This window comes from Protopterus annectens, chromosome 2.part1, assembly GCF_019279795.1.
Source record: "Protopterus annectens isolate FY-2018-M chromosome 2.part1, PAN1.0, whole genome shotgun sequence".
In the NCBI taxonomy this organism is placed as follows: Eukaryota; Metazoa; Chordata; order Ceratodontiformes; family Protopteridae; genus Protopterus; species Protopterus annectens.
In genome coordinates, this window is record NC_056729.1 from 1,059,242,851 (window position 1) to 1,059,258,520 (window position 15,670).

A 15,670-nucleotide genomic window follows, 5' to 3' on the forward strand; every position below is an offset into this window, starting at 1 on the left:
TGTACAGTGGATGACAACAGTGGGCCTTGTAAAGTGGACATTGGGATGTGTACTTGGTGGACCACAACAAAAACTTGCAACCCTCCCCCCAATGTATATGGTTCTCACCCAAACACACACAATACTTTTCTCGCACACACACATTTTCCAGGACTGAGATTAAAACTACTACCTACCTAGTTATTGCTACTACAGTGTTATGCATTTATTGGGCATGCCACAAAGCTTATTGGGTATAGGGTGTCCCAAGGTACTTCTAGGGTGAGGAACATCACCAGCCCTTGTAATGTATGGCAATGGGAGATGTACTGGGTGAGAAAGGCCACAAAATACTTTAACCTACAGATATACACACTTCCAACACAAATACACTCACATGCACATTTGCCAAGACTGAGATTAGAACCCTTACCTAACTAGTTATTTGTACTACAGTGTTACACAGTTATCACACATGCCACAAAGCTTATAGGGCTCAAGGTTGCCCACAGGTACTTCTAAGGTGACTGATATTAGCAGGACTGCTAATGTAGGGGAATGGGAAGTGTACTGGTTGTGAATGGGCTCAAAATCTTTAACCTACAAACACACACACATTTACTTTTGCCAGGACAGAGATTAGAACCCCTACCTATCTAGCTATTTGTACTATAGTGTTACACAATTATCACATGCACCACAGAGCTTGTAGGGCTGAGGCCTGCCCTAAGGTACTTCTAAGGTGACTGACATCAGCAGGACTGCTAAAGTAGGGCAAAATAAGTGTACTGGGTGTGAATGGGCTCAAAATCTTTAACCTACAAACACACACACACATTTACATTTGCCAGAATTGAGATTAGAACCCCTCTCTAACTAGTTATTTGTATTATAGTGTTACACAATTAACACATGTGTTACAGAGCTTATAGGGTTAAGGGCTGACCTAAGGTACTTCTGAGGTGACTGACATCAGCAGGACTGCTAAAGTAGTGAAATGGGAAGTGTACTGGGTGTGACTGGGCTCAAAATCTTTAACATACACACACACACACACACACACACACACACACACACACACACACACACACACACACACACACCTACCAGGACTGAGATTAGAACCCCTACCTAATTAGTTATTTTTACTATATTGTTATGCAGTTATCACATGCACTACAGAGCTTATAGGGCTGAGGCCTGTCCAAAGGTACTTCTATGGTTAATGACATCAGCAGATCTTGTGAAGTAGGGCAATGGGAAGTGTACTGGGTGGGAAAGGGCTAAAACACTTATTCCTACACACACACACACACACACACACACACACACACACACACACACACACACACACACACACACACACACTTACATATGCCAGGACTGTGATTAGAACCCTACCTATCTGGTTATTTGTATTATAGTGTTACACAGTTATTACACAAGTTATACAGCTTACAGGACTAAATCCAGTCCAGAGGTACTTCTAAGATGAATGACAACAGCAGATCTTGTAAAGTAAGGCAATGGGAACTGTACTGGGTGGGTAAGACATCATAATAGTGAGACCTACAGATACAGACACACACACACACACACACACACACACACACACACACACAGTCACACGCGAAGGTAGGTGATATGATATTACAACCCCCAACTCAGTACCATCAGACAATAAATCTCATTTTCATGCTGGCATGTGCCAGTGGTTACAACTGGTATGCAACTGTCTGCAGCAGGACATCACTCTCTGCCTTTCAGGCTATCCCTGTGTATGACTCACTCTCTGTGTGTGTCTCCCTGTGTGTCTCACTCTATCACTGTCTGTCTCTCTCTCTCTTCCCCATGTCTATGTGTGTCTATGCTTGACATATTGTAATATGTTGCCCATATCTATATATATGTGTGTGTGTGTGTGTGTGTATGTGTATCATATGCAACTGATGCAGGAATACCACATATGGGTCACCTACAGCTGGCTGTGGGCAATCCTGTCTGAAGGGTGTGTGTGGAGACAGTTAGGTATACATAGCTGTGTGTATGCAAAGCCATCTGCACAATACAGATATATGTAGTCTGTTGTGATTTCAGACATGGGCCTTAATTCTCTAAGTGTAGAAGCATTCCCAGTATGACCTTCTATATTAAGTGTGGGAATCCATTCCAGAAATAGTTGTACCTCCAGTCTGAGGTGTTGTGTGCTATAGCCATACCTTGCAACCTGTTTGTGCAGGATATCTGGAGATAGGCTGCCAATATGGGGAAACAATGGCCCAGACATAGGGGGGATACTGTCACTATTGCTTTTATTAATGTATGAATGGTTGAGTTACAGGGTTTGTTTTTGCAGACATTTTCTGACTTATATAATGTTTGACACTGTAATGTATTGTGTCATTGCCTACTGACAGATATCATCAGATCATCAAAGTTATTTATCAGAGAAATTCAAGATGGATGATGCACAGACCAATATTATGAGGCAAAGGCTAGACATTCTTGCACAATCCGGCCAGTTGGGAGGTGTGGCTATTGCGGATTGACTGCTGAAGCTGTGTAAAAGGTCCAGCATCTTGGTAATATACTGGCTGGGGAACTCCTGGTTGTGCGGTATTCTTCTTACCTGAAATATCATATCATGGTGCGGCCATAGCTCTCAACTGTACAGATTCTCACAGATTATCCAGCTTCATGCCTCATAAATATGGTCAGTTTTCCTTAACATTGTAGTTTTCTAGCAAGTTTGTTGCAAATCACTCAGGGTTGCAGTCAGGGAATAATGACCAAACATAAGAATTTCAGACTTCACACCCTTCATGACATCCATGCTACTACACACCCCCTCTGTTATTTTAACACCTTTCTAACATTATGAGGACGTTATTTCAAAAGTGTCTGTATATTTGGGCCTTTATCCCACCATTATCTATGGCTTTGTCCAGTTTTCCTGCTCTACAAGGTTGAAAGGTTTGCTACTTGCATTTAGCAGCATGGCCTTTCATTTGCATTTTGTTGACTGTGTTATGTTGGTAGTATGGACCCCATTACATTCCCTACAATGGCATTATGGGTGAGGCATGGGCCTTTGCCAGAGGCCTGTCGGCCATGTGAGACTGAAGCAAGCCATCTGTAGCAAGGCAGTGCATTTGATCAATCATATTTTCCCAGGCTGCCAGGCAGTGTCCCCCTGTGGTGACAATGGTAAGTGAGTCAGGTGTTACTGACTATCACTTTCTGTTCATATTGATCCATCACTCTGGGTGACAGCAGGATGCTGCTTATGGCTAGGTACATACTTGCATGGGACACATATTCAGCACGCTGCATCGTGTCTGTCTTTCTATAGTTCGTGAAGTACTTCATTCACACTGCCATAGACCAGGCTAATGTGATGCCTGTACCTGTTGTGGGGTGACTTGAGTGCATGTGTGATATGGCAGTTTATGGCACCTGCCAAACAAGTAATCGTGACTTTCTCCTTATCCTGCCTGATGTGTGGCATATCTGTGTGTCTCACAGTGGAGTCTTCTGTGAGTAATATGTTGTGTGTATGGTAAGGCTTTAGTGTTTGCAGGACCCTGGTGTGTGGTGTATGCGTGGTCTGTGGTATGTAGGTTTGGGAAGTTCTCATGTGTTTTTGCCTCTGAGGTGTCCTTTACTTGAGGTTTGATTTATTGTAGACCTCCACTTATGTGGGTGTGTGTTGTGTATTTGCAGGTGATGCTTACTGACTCTATACACTGCAGGGCACCTATGTTATTGCAAAATGTGCTCTGGTGTGCATATTCTCCATTTGTCTGGCCAGTGGTTCCCTTCCCCATTCTGTGTGTCTCTTTATCCTTCTGTAGTCTGGTCACAGGCTTTGTCCACAGTGGCTACTGTTATGTATTTGTAATTCTGGTGTGAGCATAGTAAATGCCATAACATCACACACAAGGTTATGGACTACACACCTCTGAGCATACCTATTTCTCAGGTTGAGCATCGCTGCACCAGTACACCTGCTGTGGTCCTCAGACAGTTTGTGTTACTATGTTATTATGTGGCTTCATGTTGGCTTGGTTGTCAAACTGTTACTGAGTCTGACATCTGGACAGGCCCACATGCGACATTCAGACAAAGGCCCACACATGGGGACAAAGTGTTGATACTGTTCTGGCATACAGAGACAGTTGGGGGACCAGTTTGTTACTTGCTTGCTTTCTATTATAGGTGTGACATCTGCTTCTCCACTGTCTGCCACTGATGTTTTGACATAACCTTTTCTTGTTTTGCAAATACTTTGCTGGTGAATGCAATGTTAGGACAATGTCCTTCTGTGACAACCTGCCACTCCAGGGGTATGGCTGTTGGCCAGTGACATGTTATCAGTGCTGACACAGTAAGGCGGCAGCCTTCTATGACCTGCCAGTACACTGACCTTTAGGTACCTACTGTGCTAGTAGGCACCATACCTCTCTACGTATGAGAGCAAGACATCTGGACAAAGCCATAAGTAATTGGGTGATAAAGGCCTAAATATAGGGACCATTTTAACTATTGGCCTTACAAACCTAGAAGGGTGATACAATAACAGATTTTGCGTTAGCATGCATTTTCTATAGGGTGTGAGGTCTGAGAAACCACAATCCGTCATTATTTTCTGACTTTAGACTTTCATGGTTTGCCAGTGATTTGCCACAGAACTACTATTTCATGATAGAGCCACCATAAATCTCTGTACATTCTGCAAAAGGTCTGTACATTTGGCAGGTATGGTAGGCACTGTGTGGGTTACACCGACCTGTGTACTGTTCATATGTGTTGGCCTTGTCCATGACCTGTGCAGCTTACTGGCAGTAATGGATATTGACATCTGGACAGTGTGTACAACTCCCATCGTAGGTGTAGCTGATATGTGAAATAGTTGGCACTGCAATTCTTGGAACATGGCCCTGTCTACCACAGTACCATACCTAGGCCACTAAGACATTTCAGCCAGCAGTAACTGCTGGCCACATCCTGACAGTACTTCCCACTCATATGCATAGATCATTGGCCCCTGCATACTGTAGACATACAAGTTATCATGTTGAGTGAGACAGCCCTGGCAATGTGTGCTCTGCTGCTATTACCCTACAAACCTACATGTTACTGTATTTCTATGGGAATATGGGTGTGGGGGGCACACCTGTCACTGGTACATATTTGCACATACAGTGCTGATATTGGCTTTACATTTTGGTTCCATTTAGCATAGTATTCTGCCATGTCTTGGAGAATAGAGGCATATCACTAGAGGCCACAGGTTAGATTGTAATGGCATACAATTGAGTTTCAATTCTTACCCTTCAGAGCCTTACTGCAACTGGAAGGCCTGCTGTGATATCACTGTGTAAGTCTGTTGGGGGGTATTCCAATATTGTCACCATTTATGTGTCTTTGCCAGACATTCCTTTATGGTTTTCTATGCCTGACTTGCTGGGTGAGTCTGAGGGGTGAGTATGGGATCCCCACATTGCCATCCATGCATGTGACCTATGACCCCCCTTAGTTGCCCCCCCCACATATACTGCAGTGGGATTTGTCACCTTGGATAATACTGCATACTGTGGGGATGCCAGTATTGAGCAGACATTTCCTGGTGTCCCACATAGCTGTCGGTTGTCTGCTACTACCCTAGTAGGCCACCCCATTCCCTTGTGTCTGCATCAGTTGCGGGGACAGTGGGTGAAGGCTGACTGTGTCAGATGCATGCAGTACACTTCCTATACAGGGTAAGCTACAGGTAGTGTAATGTGTGTGGCATCCATTTTACTGTGTGTGCAAGTCAGAAAGAGTTGTCAGTCTTTGGGTTCCTACAGTGTCAGTGTATATGCTATGCATTGTCTCTTTGCCAAGGCCTGGGCATACTGGGCATGCTGCCATCTACCTACAGGAGCAGGCTCAGGGGCTTCCTACTCTGAGCCCGTATTTGCCTGTGGGGACATTGGGAATGATGGGGGCATGTGTGGCCCTTCCTCATGCTGTTCCTGCTGCAGCTGTTTCCACAAGATCATATTGTGTAGCATGGCACATACTATGAACATGTGTGCACAAGTGGCTAGAGAGTACTGCAAGGCTCCACCAAATATGTCAAGGCAGCGGAACCGTGACTTGAGCATCCCAAACACATGCTATAATGATCCTGGTTTGTGCGTGTGCCTCATTATGGCATTCTTGGGTGGGTGTGTGTGCACTTCTGATGGGTGTCATCATTCATGGGTCCAGTGCATAGCCAGCATCCCCCACCAGATGGCCATACCGGATGCCCCCATTGGCAAATGCCTGGTACAGGTGTGAAGACTGCTAGATATGGGAGTCGTAATAGCTTCCAGGGCTGCCAGCACACACATTCATGATAATGCCCTGGGAATTGCACATGACCTGGCACTTGATGTTGGGGAATCCCTTGCGGTTTATGTAGACCCTACCCTGTTCACCAGGTGGTGCTTTGCTGTAGATGTGCTTGTAGTCTATCGCACCCAGTACCTCTGGGTATTCTGCTACAGAGTGGAAGAGATGCATATTGCTGGTCCTCTCCTCATGGGTGTTGGGGAAGTAAATGTGCTCACTGGCATGTGGTAGCATGGCATCCAGGAAATGGTGGAGTACCCTGAATGCAGATGCCTGTGAGACCCCATCATGTCCAGTAGGTCTTTGGAAAGTACCTGTAGCTAGTATTCTTAAGGCTACATATACTTTGGTATCCACTGGGAAAGGTTCCCTCTCTGTTGGCTCTGGGTCTGAGTTGAGGTGGCACAGCTCAATGATTTGCTGAAGTATGTCTCTGTCCACCCTGTAGCGCTCTACTATCTCCAGATCATGTAGCCCCTGCAGCTTACCCTGGGTCTGAACACTCTTCTCCTCCTCCTCAGTCCGTGGCAGTTGTCAGCATTATCCTCCTCACTGCACTCAGCCTCTAGCAGATACTGATAGATCAAAGCAACAGCAGCCCCTAACATTATTTTGGTTAAAATTCCCCCGCATGTGTACACCAATGGTGCAAGGTTTGTGGGAAAACCAGACTGAAAGGTGTTTGCACAGTTTATACTGTTGTGCTGCAGATGCTAAATGTACTATTGGCTGGTTATGATACATTCCACCTGCTTGCTATGTTATTAGTACTTGATTGCTTTTATTCTGCTATTTACCGTTTTTTTTTCTTTTTTTCCTTTCCCATTTCCACCCCTTTTAAGCCCCAAGGCACGCTAAGCAAACCCAGTGCCCAAATGTAAACAGTCCTGCTATTTCCAGATATTTTTTTTTTGTTTGTTTGTTTTTGACCTGTTGTGCACCATGCAAATCCGTTTAGCTAAAGTAAACACTTTGAAGCAGAAATGGCCCTCCCCTGGACACGAGCACACTCTTCATTCCATGGAATAAGTCAATACAGCCTGAGACCCCCCCCCCCCCTGCTTAGCTGTGCTTAGCTGAGCTCAATTGGGAGCCTTGGAGCTCCAATGTGCTTAAGCATGACACACTCCCTTTTCATGTCAGCTGCTTCTCCTGCTTACACAATTGCCTTATAGCTCCTACACAGTTAGGTGCAGTTTGGCACTTGTCTCCTTTTTGTGATTCAGTACATTTCCCTCATTAGCATAACCCATTGCCTTAGTCCCTAGTTACAGCACTACACCAGAGCTTTTCCCCATAGCAACCACTGTTCCCTGATATTGTTTTGATTCTGCGTGCCACAGACTATAATGACAAAATGCAGATTTCACTTAAAATTGCCTTTTCACTTTTTTTTTTTTTCTTTTCATTTCGGCATGATCCAGTTTGCTTGCTGCTGCCCTATGCTTAGATGGCCGAAACTGGCCAAAAAAAAAATAAACTTAGATTTTTATAATTTTGCAACATTTTTCCATGCCAATGGCCATATATTTGGCCACTGGCATGCTAAAGGATTATAATACATGCTTTACTTTGAGCTGTCATGCCTTCATTTTGAATTTTGCAGAAATGTATTCGGCTAGTAGCCAAATACATTTCTGCAAGCTATACTATTCTGCCATGGATGCCTGCCTGCTTACTGGATTCCTAATTGACCTCATTTGCATGATTTTCACCAGCAAATGAGGTCCTTAGCATAATTCAGTTGTGTCTGTGGCAGAATAGTGTTAGCAGGCTTGTGCATGCCCCCAGCCTTGTTTACTGGATCACTGGGCAGCCATATTCCATGCAGGAGCTGCTGCACTATTCAGACATGAAGAAAAATGTTAATTGAATCCAGGGGTTTATCTTTATTTACATGCAACACTCTTTTTGCTGGGTTTAATCTAGAACTCCTTATAAATAAAAACATATATGCAATAATTCCTTTTGAAATGCTGTTGGCAACATAAATACACTTGCTAATTAAGCTATTTCCCCATCCCACTTAATTTATCAAATAAGCCTTTTTTCTGAATGATAATTTATATGTTCTCCAGAAAATATATGTTTGCTTTATTTCTTCTGTTGTTTTTCCCATTGAATTCTACTTATATCTTTTTTCCCAAATTGTTAATCCAACACAGAAATTTAATTAATTGCAAAATATAACTGCCCAATCATTACTACATCACCTAAACCTTTACTTGTCTCTTTATTTAAAAGCATAGCTATCATCTCTAGACACACATTTGTTAAATTATCACTTTTTATCCAATTTTTGTTGCTTGCAATTATTATAATATTATCTGCATATGTCAGCAGAACTGGAATTCTTAACCCTTTAGTTGTCATAAACCCTGCCTTCTAAATTTTGTAATTTATGTCACATGCTATCACATTCATAACCAATGCAAAGAGTATATACCACACTTAATATGCACCTCTTGGCTTAAACAGCCATTTACAAGTATGTTTACTTTATTATTACTATACACTGACATACATAATTTCCTAACTTTCTCACTTATATTATATTCTTTCATTATTACCCATAAGATTTCATAAAAGGTAAAATGAGCCAAAAAAGTTTATAACCAGGAAAAGTGTAATGAGAACTCCACCAGGCACAAATAAATCGAAGCTCCAAGGTAAAATTGCTTTTAATAAGCACTTTGAACCACTCCACAACAAAGACTGGATCAAATAAAGACAAGCAAAACAAAATAACGTATCCACATACACGTGTCAGCCAACTTCATCAGTTATACATCCATTTTAAAACTGAAATGCTTTTATATGCTGTTTGAATTTAGTCATAGGTCTGTTGTCCAATCCTTTAACACATTCAATTGAGGTTCATTTAATTGAGGGAAAAGTATCAAGAATTACCTTGAAGCAGGGATGAAAAACAACAAGTGTAATAACCAAGAAAAATCCAAGAAAGGATTACAAAAGTGTGGGAGATGTAATTATTGTACCTACTTGATCTGTGGGGAAAGTATGGTTTTAGAAGCAAGGAAAATGACCATACATTTAAATTCATTTGCTAACTGTGACACCAAAGGCATCATATATTTAGCTGTTTGCAAAAATGTCCCTCTTTCGAAAGCTCAGACAGAGAATATGAGCACTTATATGATGTCAGGGTGATGAAAGAAAAAAGTGCATTGAGTAAACATTCAATAAAATGCAACACCACAGGTTACTCATTTTTGTATTGAAGTGGTTCCCACTAATCCAAGAGGTGGAATGTGGGAGACACTCATTGAGTATAAAGAATTGTATTGGCAGCTCTTTTTGGATGCAAACCGTAATTTTGGGCTCAATGATATGGTATCATTGCCAGTTTTGAAGATGAGAGCTGCCAAGCTTTAACTCAAAGAAGTTTTTAGTTTTGGTTTTATTGTTATGATATTTTATACAGATTGCAAAAAACCAAGTGTTTCTTTGGATTCTCAAGGTCTCAGTGTATGGCTTTGCAATTCATTCAATGGCCACAAGATGGTGCTTTGTTGTAATTTCAGATCCAAAAGCCCAAATCAAGCACAATACAGAAACATTTTAAAAGTCTTATTTAAATGTATTTAAATGTATTAAAGGTTTTAAATTCTTTGACAAATTATAATAAAAGGGTATAAGTTGTGATTATATGTTTTTAGAGAATTGGACTTATTTATTTAGTTTTTACATAGTTTTTATGAATTAATCATTCAATTAAATGAACCTCAATTGAATGTGTTAAAGGATTGGACAACAGACCTATGACTAAATTCAAACAGCATATAAAAGCATTTCAGTTTTAAAATGGATGTATAACTGATGAAGTTGGCGGCAACGTGTATGTGGATACGTTATTTTGTTTTGCTTGTCTTTATTTGATCCAGTCTTTGTTGTGGAGTGGTTCAAAGTGCTTATTAAAAGCAATTTTACCTTGGAGCTTCGATTTATTTGTGCCTGGTGGAGTTCTCATTACACTTTTCCTGGTTATAAACTTTTGGCTCATTTTACCTTTTATCAGTTTTATGGAGCCGCTGCGAGCACAGATCCAGCTCCTAAGAGCTCAGAGACTGGGGAACTACGGAAGTTGATTGGGCAACTCACGCAGTTGGTTGCCTTGCTGACACCGCTAAGTCAGTCTTTTGCTTCAATTGCTGCTTCTACACGGATTACCGGAAATCAGGAAGCTAATCGGAAGCAGACTGAAGCGGATGTATTCACCTGCAATGATGCAAGTAATGTTTTTCAACAGAAGAAGATTTAAACTGTAATAACAGTTTAGATGGCTCCGCACATCACAGTGGATCAAGCGAACACTAACAGCAACGGAACAGAGGGTGTTTCTGTAAGACCAAAAGTACGGCAACACAAGCCTGCACGGACCAGCCTAATGCTACTACAGGTACACAAAACTGTTTTCTGACTGCTTCAAAGCTAAATATAGCTTTGAATTTCAACTGAGTCCAACCAAATATAGTAACATTAATTTTGCTACGGTTTTGGATGATTTCGAATTTTATTTGATAAAGTATAAATTTCGACTTCGAAATGGACAATGATTACCTTAGACACTGTACTACCCTAAATATTGTACCTAAGGGCTTAAGGGTTTGCAAATACCCTAACAATGTCACTGAAGGGTCTGAATTTCATACTGAGCTCATTACTATTTTTGACAATTGTGGTTTAAATGTAATGAAAGCTATTATTAACAACAATGAAAGGTTAATGCAAAAGTTGCATAGTGACATAGAGAAAATTAACAAAGCTATCACAAATGATTTGTTATACACTGTTGGGGCAAACAAGAGAAAATATGAGAATGTTTTTGAAAAAGTTGATACTAAATGTAAGGAGGTTCAGAACAGGAAGATAGGAAAATAAAAGAGACCAAGTGGAATACAAAAATAAAACTCATTACCCTAGACCTAGAATTACTCACAGGAATGGGTATGACAAATGGAGGAAAGATGACAACTTTGAAGGAGAATGGGGGGAAACGGACATTGAAGAACAACAAGAAGAAATATTAGAGACAGATGAGTATCCCCCATTAAGGAGATCAGAGAGGCTTATGCAGCAGGGTAGGGTTTACTACAATTCAAAAACTACAGGGAGGGGAGATCTTACCAGATGACACGTCAAGGTTGGAACTAAGTTGGTATTTCTAACAACTTGAATACCTGGACTTTCAATGGGTTCAACATATATAATTATTCCAGTGTCAGCATTAACAAGAGTTGGTTTGATCTTTTTCCAAAGGCTTCACCTTCGTTCCCACACAAAAACGGACATTTTCAAATTATTGATAGACATCAAGTTGTTTATCCGAAAAGAATTTAGAACTTTTCTTTAAGGACAACAAGTCTGATTTTCAAGAACAGGGGTTGAAGGAAAAGTACATTCAACCCTCCTCACCCTCAACTTAGGAACTTTGAATTAAAAGTTGAACATGAAATAAGAAATCATTTGACAACAAGAACTTTTCATTCAAATTTAACCCAGGAAGAAAAAACACTTTGAGAGTCATTAGTGAAAATCACAATCTGAGGGTAATGAAACCTGACAAAGGAGGAGGGTTGTGGTCATGGAAACAATACAATATGAAGGGAAAATGTTGGACTTACTAAATGATTCAGACAAATACACTAGGGTATCCATTAACGAAGGGAATTTAGCATACAAAAGGATTCAATGTTTACTATATGACATGTTAATGCAAGGTTCCATAGATCAAAATACTTACAAATTTTTGGTTGTGGACAAACCAAAATTCCCTGCATTCGGGATACCCAAAGTCCACAAAAATGCCTGTGACCGCCCTAAGACCAATTGTGTCAGCGGAAGGATCAATTACAGCTCCTAGCCAAGTTTGTTGATCACAAGATCAAACATGTACTCGAGGATGTGAAAATGTTCTAAAAGACTCTTGGGATTTACTGAGAAGAATCAAACCCTCAATATACAGTGAAAACACCTGCTTTGGAACCATGGACGTGATTGATTTGTTTGGTTGTATCCCCATGATTTAGGCCTTTCTTGGTTTGAAGAAAATTAATTGAAAGTAAAACTGACACAGACTGATTTCGTTAACACTTTAACATTCATGGAAATTGTATTAAAAACAATTTCATCTACTTCCAAGGGAGTACTTCAAACAAGAAAAGGGTTGCGATGGGTGCACACTGTGCACCACATATGCCAATATTATAATGGCCTTTTGGGAAGAAACTTTTCTTCTCAATTCTCCTTTGATGAACGAATGCTCCCTTTATACTAGGTATCTAGATGATTTGTGTTTTTTGGAGTGGTAGTGAAGAAAATTTCAACAACCTTTGACCTTTGTCAACAACACCTCCACATTTTGAAATTTACTAGTAATTTTGACAAACAGACATTAAAATATCTTGATGTTCACATAGAGAAAAAGAGGAACCTGTCATCAAGAATTTTCAGGAAAGAAACCTTCTCCAACTCTTATTTGCACTACACCAGTTGCCATCCCCCCACCAGAAAAGGGGTGTTGAAAGGGCAATTGGTCAGGTGTGATAATAAAGTTTTCTTGAAGAAACTGAACTGTTAAAGAATCTTTTACCCAGAGAGGTACCCTCTAGAGATGTTCAACAAGGTGTTGGAGGAAGTCAATACAAAAGAGTAGACACTATTTTAGGGAAGGAAGAAATACCGACCCACAATTTAGGTTCAGGGCAATTTGCTGAAAAGGGACAGGATTAATAACTACCTTTAGCGAACAATCAGCTTTTGTCAGGAACATATTTTCTAGAGAATGGGATAGCTTTTCAAAATTTTCAGATCTTGAATCTATCTTTGATAAAGAACTAACCCATGTATATCGAGAGGGAAAAGTATCAAGAATTACCTTGAAGCAGGGATGAAAACAACAAGTGTAATAACCAAGAAAAATCCAAGAAAGGATTACAAAAGTGTGGGAGATGTAATTATTGTACCTACTTGATCTGTGGGGAAAGTATGGTTTTAGAAGCAAGGAAAATGACCATACATTTAAATTCATTTGCTAACTGTGACACCAAAGGCATCATATATTTAGCTGTTTGCAAAAATGTCCCTCTTTCTACGTTGGAAAAGCGAGAGAAAGCTCAGACAGAGAATACACTTATATGATGTCAGGGTGATGAAAGAAAAAGTGCATTGAGTAAACATTCAATAAAATGCAACACCACAGGTTACTCATTTTTGTATTGAAGTGGTTTCCACTAATCCAAGAGGTGGAATGTGGGAGACACTCATTGAGTATAAGAATTGTATTGGCAGCTCTTTTTGGATGCAAACCGTAATTTTGGGCTCAATGATATGGTATCATTGGCGCCAGTTTTGAAGATGAGCTGCCAAGCTTTAACTCAAAGAAGTTTTTAGTTTTGGTTTTATTGTTATGATATTTTATACAGATTGCAAAAACAAGTGTTTCTTTGGATTCTCAAGGTCTCAGTGTATGGCTTTGCAATTCATTCAATGGCCACAAGATGGTGCTTTGTTGTAATTTCAGATCCAAAAGCCCAAATCAAGCACAATACAGAAACATTTTAAAGTCTTATTTAAATGTATTTAAATGTATTAAAGGTTTTAAATTCTTTGACAAATTATAATAAAAAGGGTATAAGTTGTGATTATATGTTTTAGAGAATTGGACTTATTTATTTAGTTTTTACATAGTTTTATGAATTAATCATTCAATTAAATGAACCTCAATTGAATGTGTTAAAGGATTGGACAACAGACCTATGACTAAATTCAAACAGCATATAAAAGCATTTCAGTTTTAAAATGGATGTATAACTGATGAAGTTGGCCGGCCAGCGTGTATGTGGATACGTTATTTTGTTTTGCTTGTCTTTATTTGATCCAGTCTTTGTTGTGGAGTGGTTCAAAGTGCTTATTAAAAGCAATTTTACCTTGGAGCTTCGATTTATTTGTGCCTGGTGGAGTTCTCATTACACTTTTCCATAAGATTTCATGCCCAATTGTGTCAAATGCTTTATTAGGACCTCCTATCTTGCTTTTTGGTTCTTATATTCTATTCAGAATATCATCCACAATTTCTTTATCATTAATAATTCTTGACAACACTTGCCCTTTATACTATATGTGCTATCTTCAATAACATATTCCATTTTTTTTTCAAATCTTTATTGTATTATTTTCAAAAACATCTTATAATCATTATTATTCAATACTATTGGTTTCCAGCTTTTTAAATTCTATTCTATCTTCCTTCTTCCATACTGATTTACATATTCCACTACATAAAACCTTCATTTAACTAGTCATTCAAAATCTTCAAAAATATTTTTTGCCAGTCTCTTAATTTTTTATACATTTCATACCCTATTCCATTTGGGTCTGCAGCCAAATGTATATTTACTTGTCCTAATACTTTATCTAGCTCATTTATAGAAATTTCCAGTTCAGATTATTTATTCTGTTTTTCTGTTAACTTTTTTACTCTGTGCTTTTTACACTTCCTTCTTTTTTCTTTAAACATTTCTTGCACACATTGTACTCCACTAATCCTAATCTTTTCCTGAGTTCTTTCTATTTCTACTTTTATATTTTTATTTCTCTCATTACACTACCATCTTCCTTTACTATTCTGCTTAAGTAACTCAGTACTTCTGTTTTTCCTTGCAAAAATATCTTTGCTTATATGACAATTATTGTATATTTTCTTAATTTCTTTCATATAATTCTTTTTCTTTGTCAAAGTACTTTCTATCATTATGTTATATATCTTCCAATGCATTGTTATATGTTCTTTTATATTTTTCTTTCTCTACTTTTCTCACATCATATTGCCAGTGTAAAAAACATTTTTTATATTTTTTCCTTAACTATCGTCCACCATTCAGACCAGTTTATATAAAATATTCTCATAGTGCTATGATCTTTCCATAACTGTATTACTAATCTCGTTCCTTCTTCATTCCATGTTTTTTTCATTTATCCTTTTTATTCCTTTGCCTATTTTATATTCCTTGTTTTCTTTTATCTTTAGCCATATTGCAAGATGGTCAGAAAATCCGGTTTCAACAGCCTTGCCTTCTCTTATAACTAAACCTTTTGACACTATAAAATAATCTGTTTCAGCTCTATGTACACCCCTTTTGTAAGTCCATGAATTTTTGTCCCAAAGTTTTATCCTATGACATCTTATAACTTCTAACATTTTTCTTATGACATTTCCTTTCTTTTTACGCTTACCTTCTAAATCACAGTTAAAGTCTCCTGTCAGTATAATATTCATACTTATCATTAC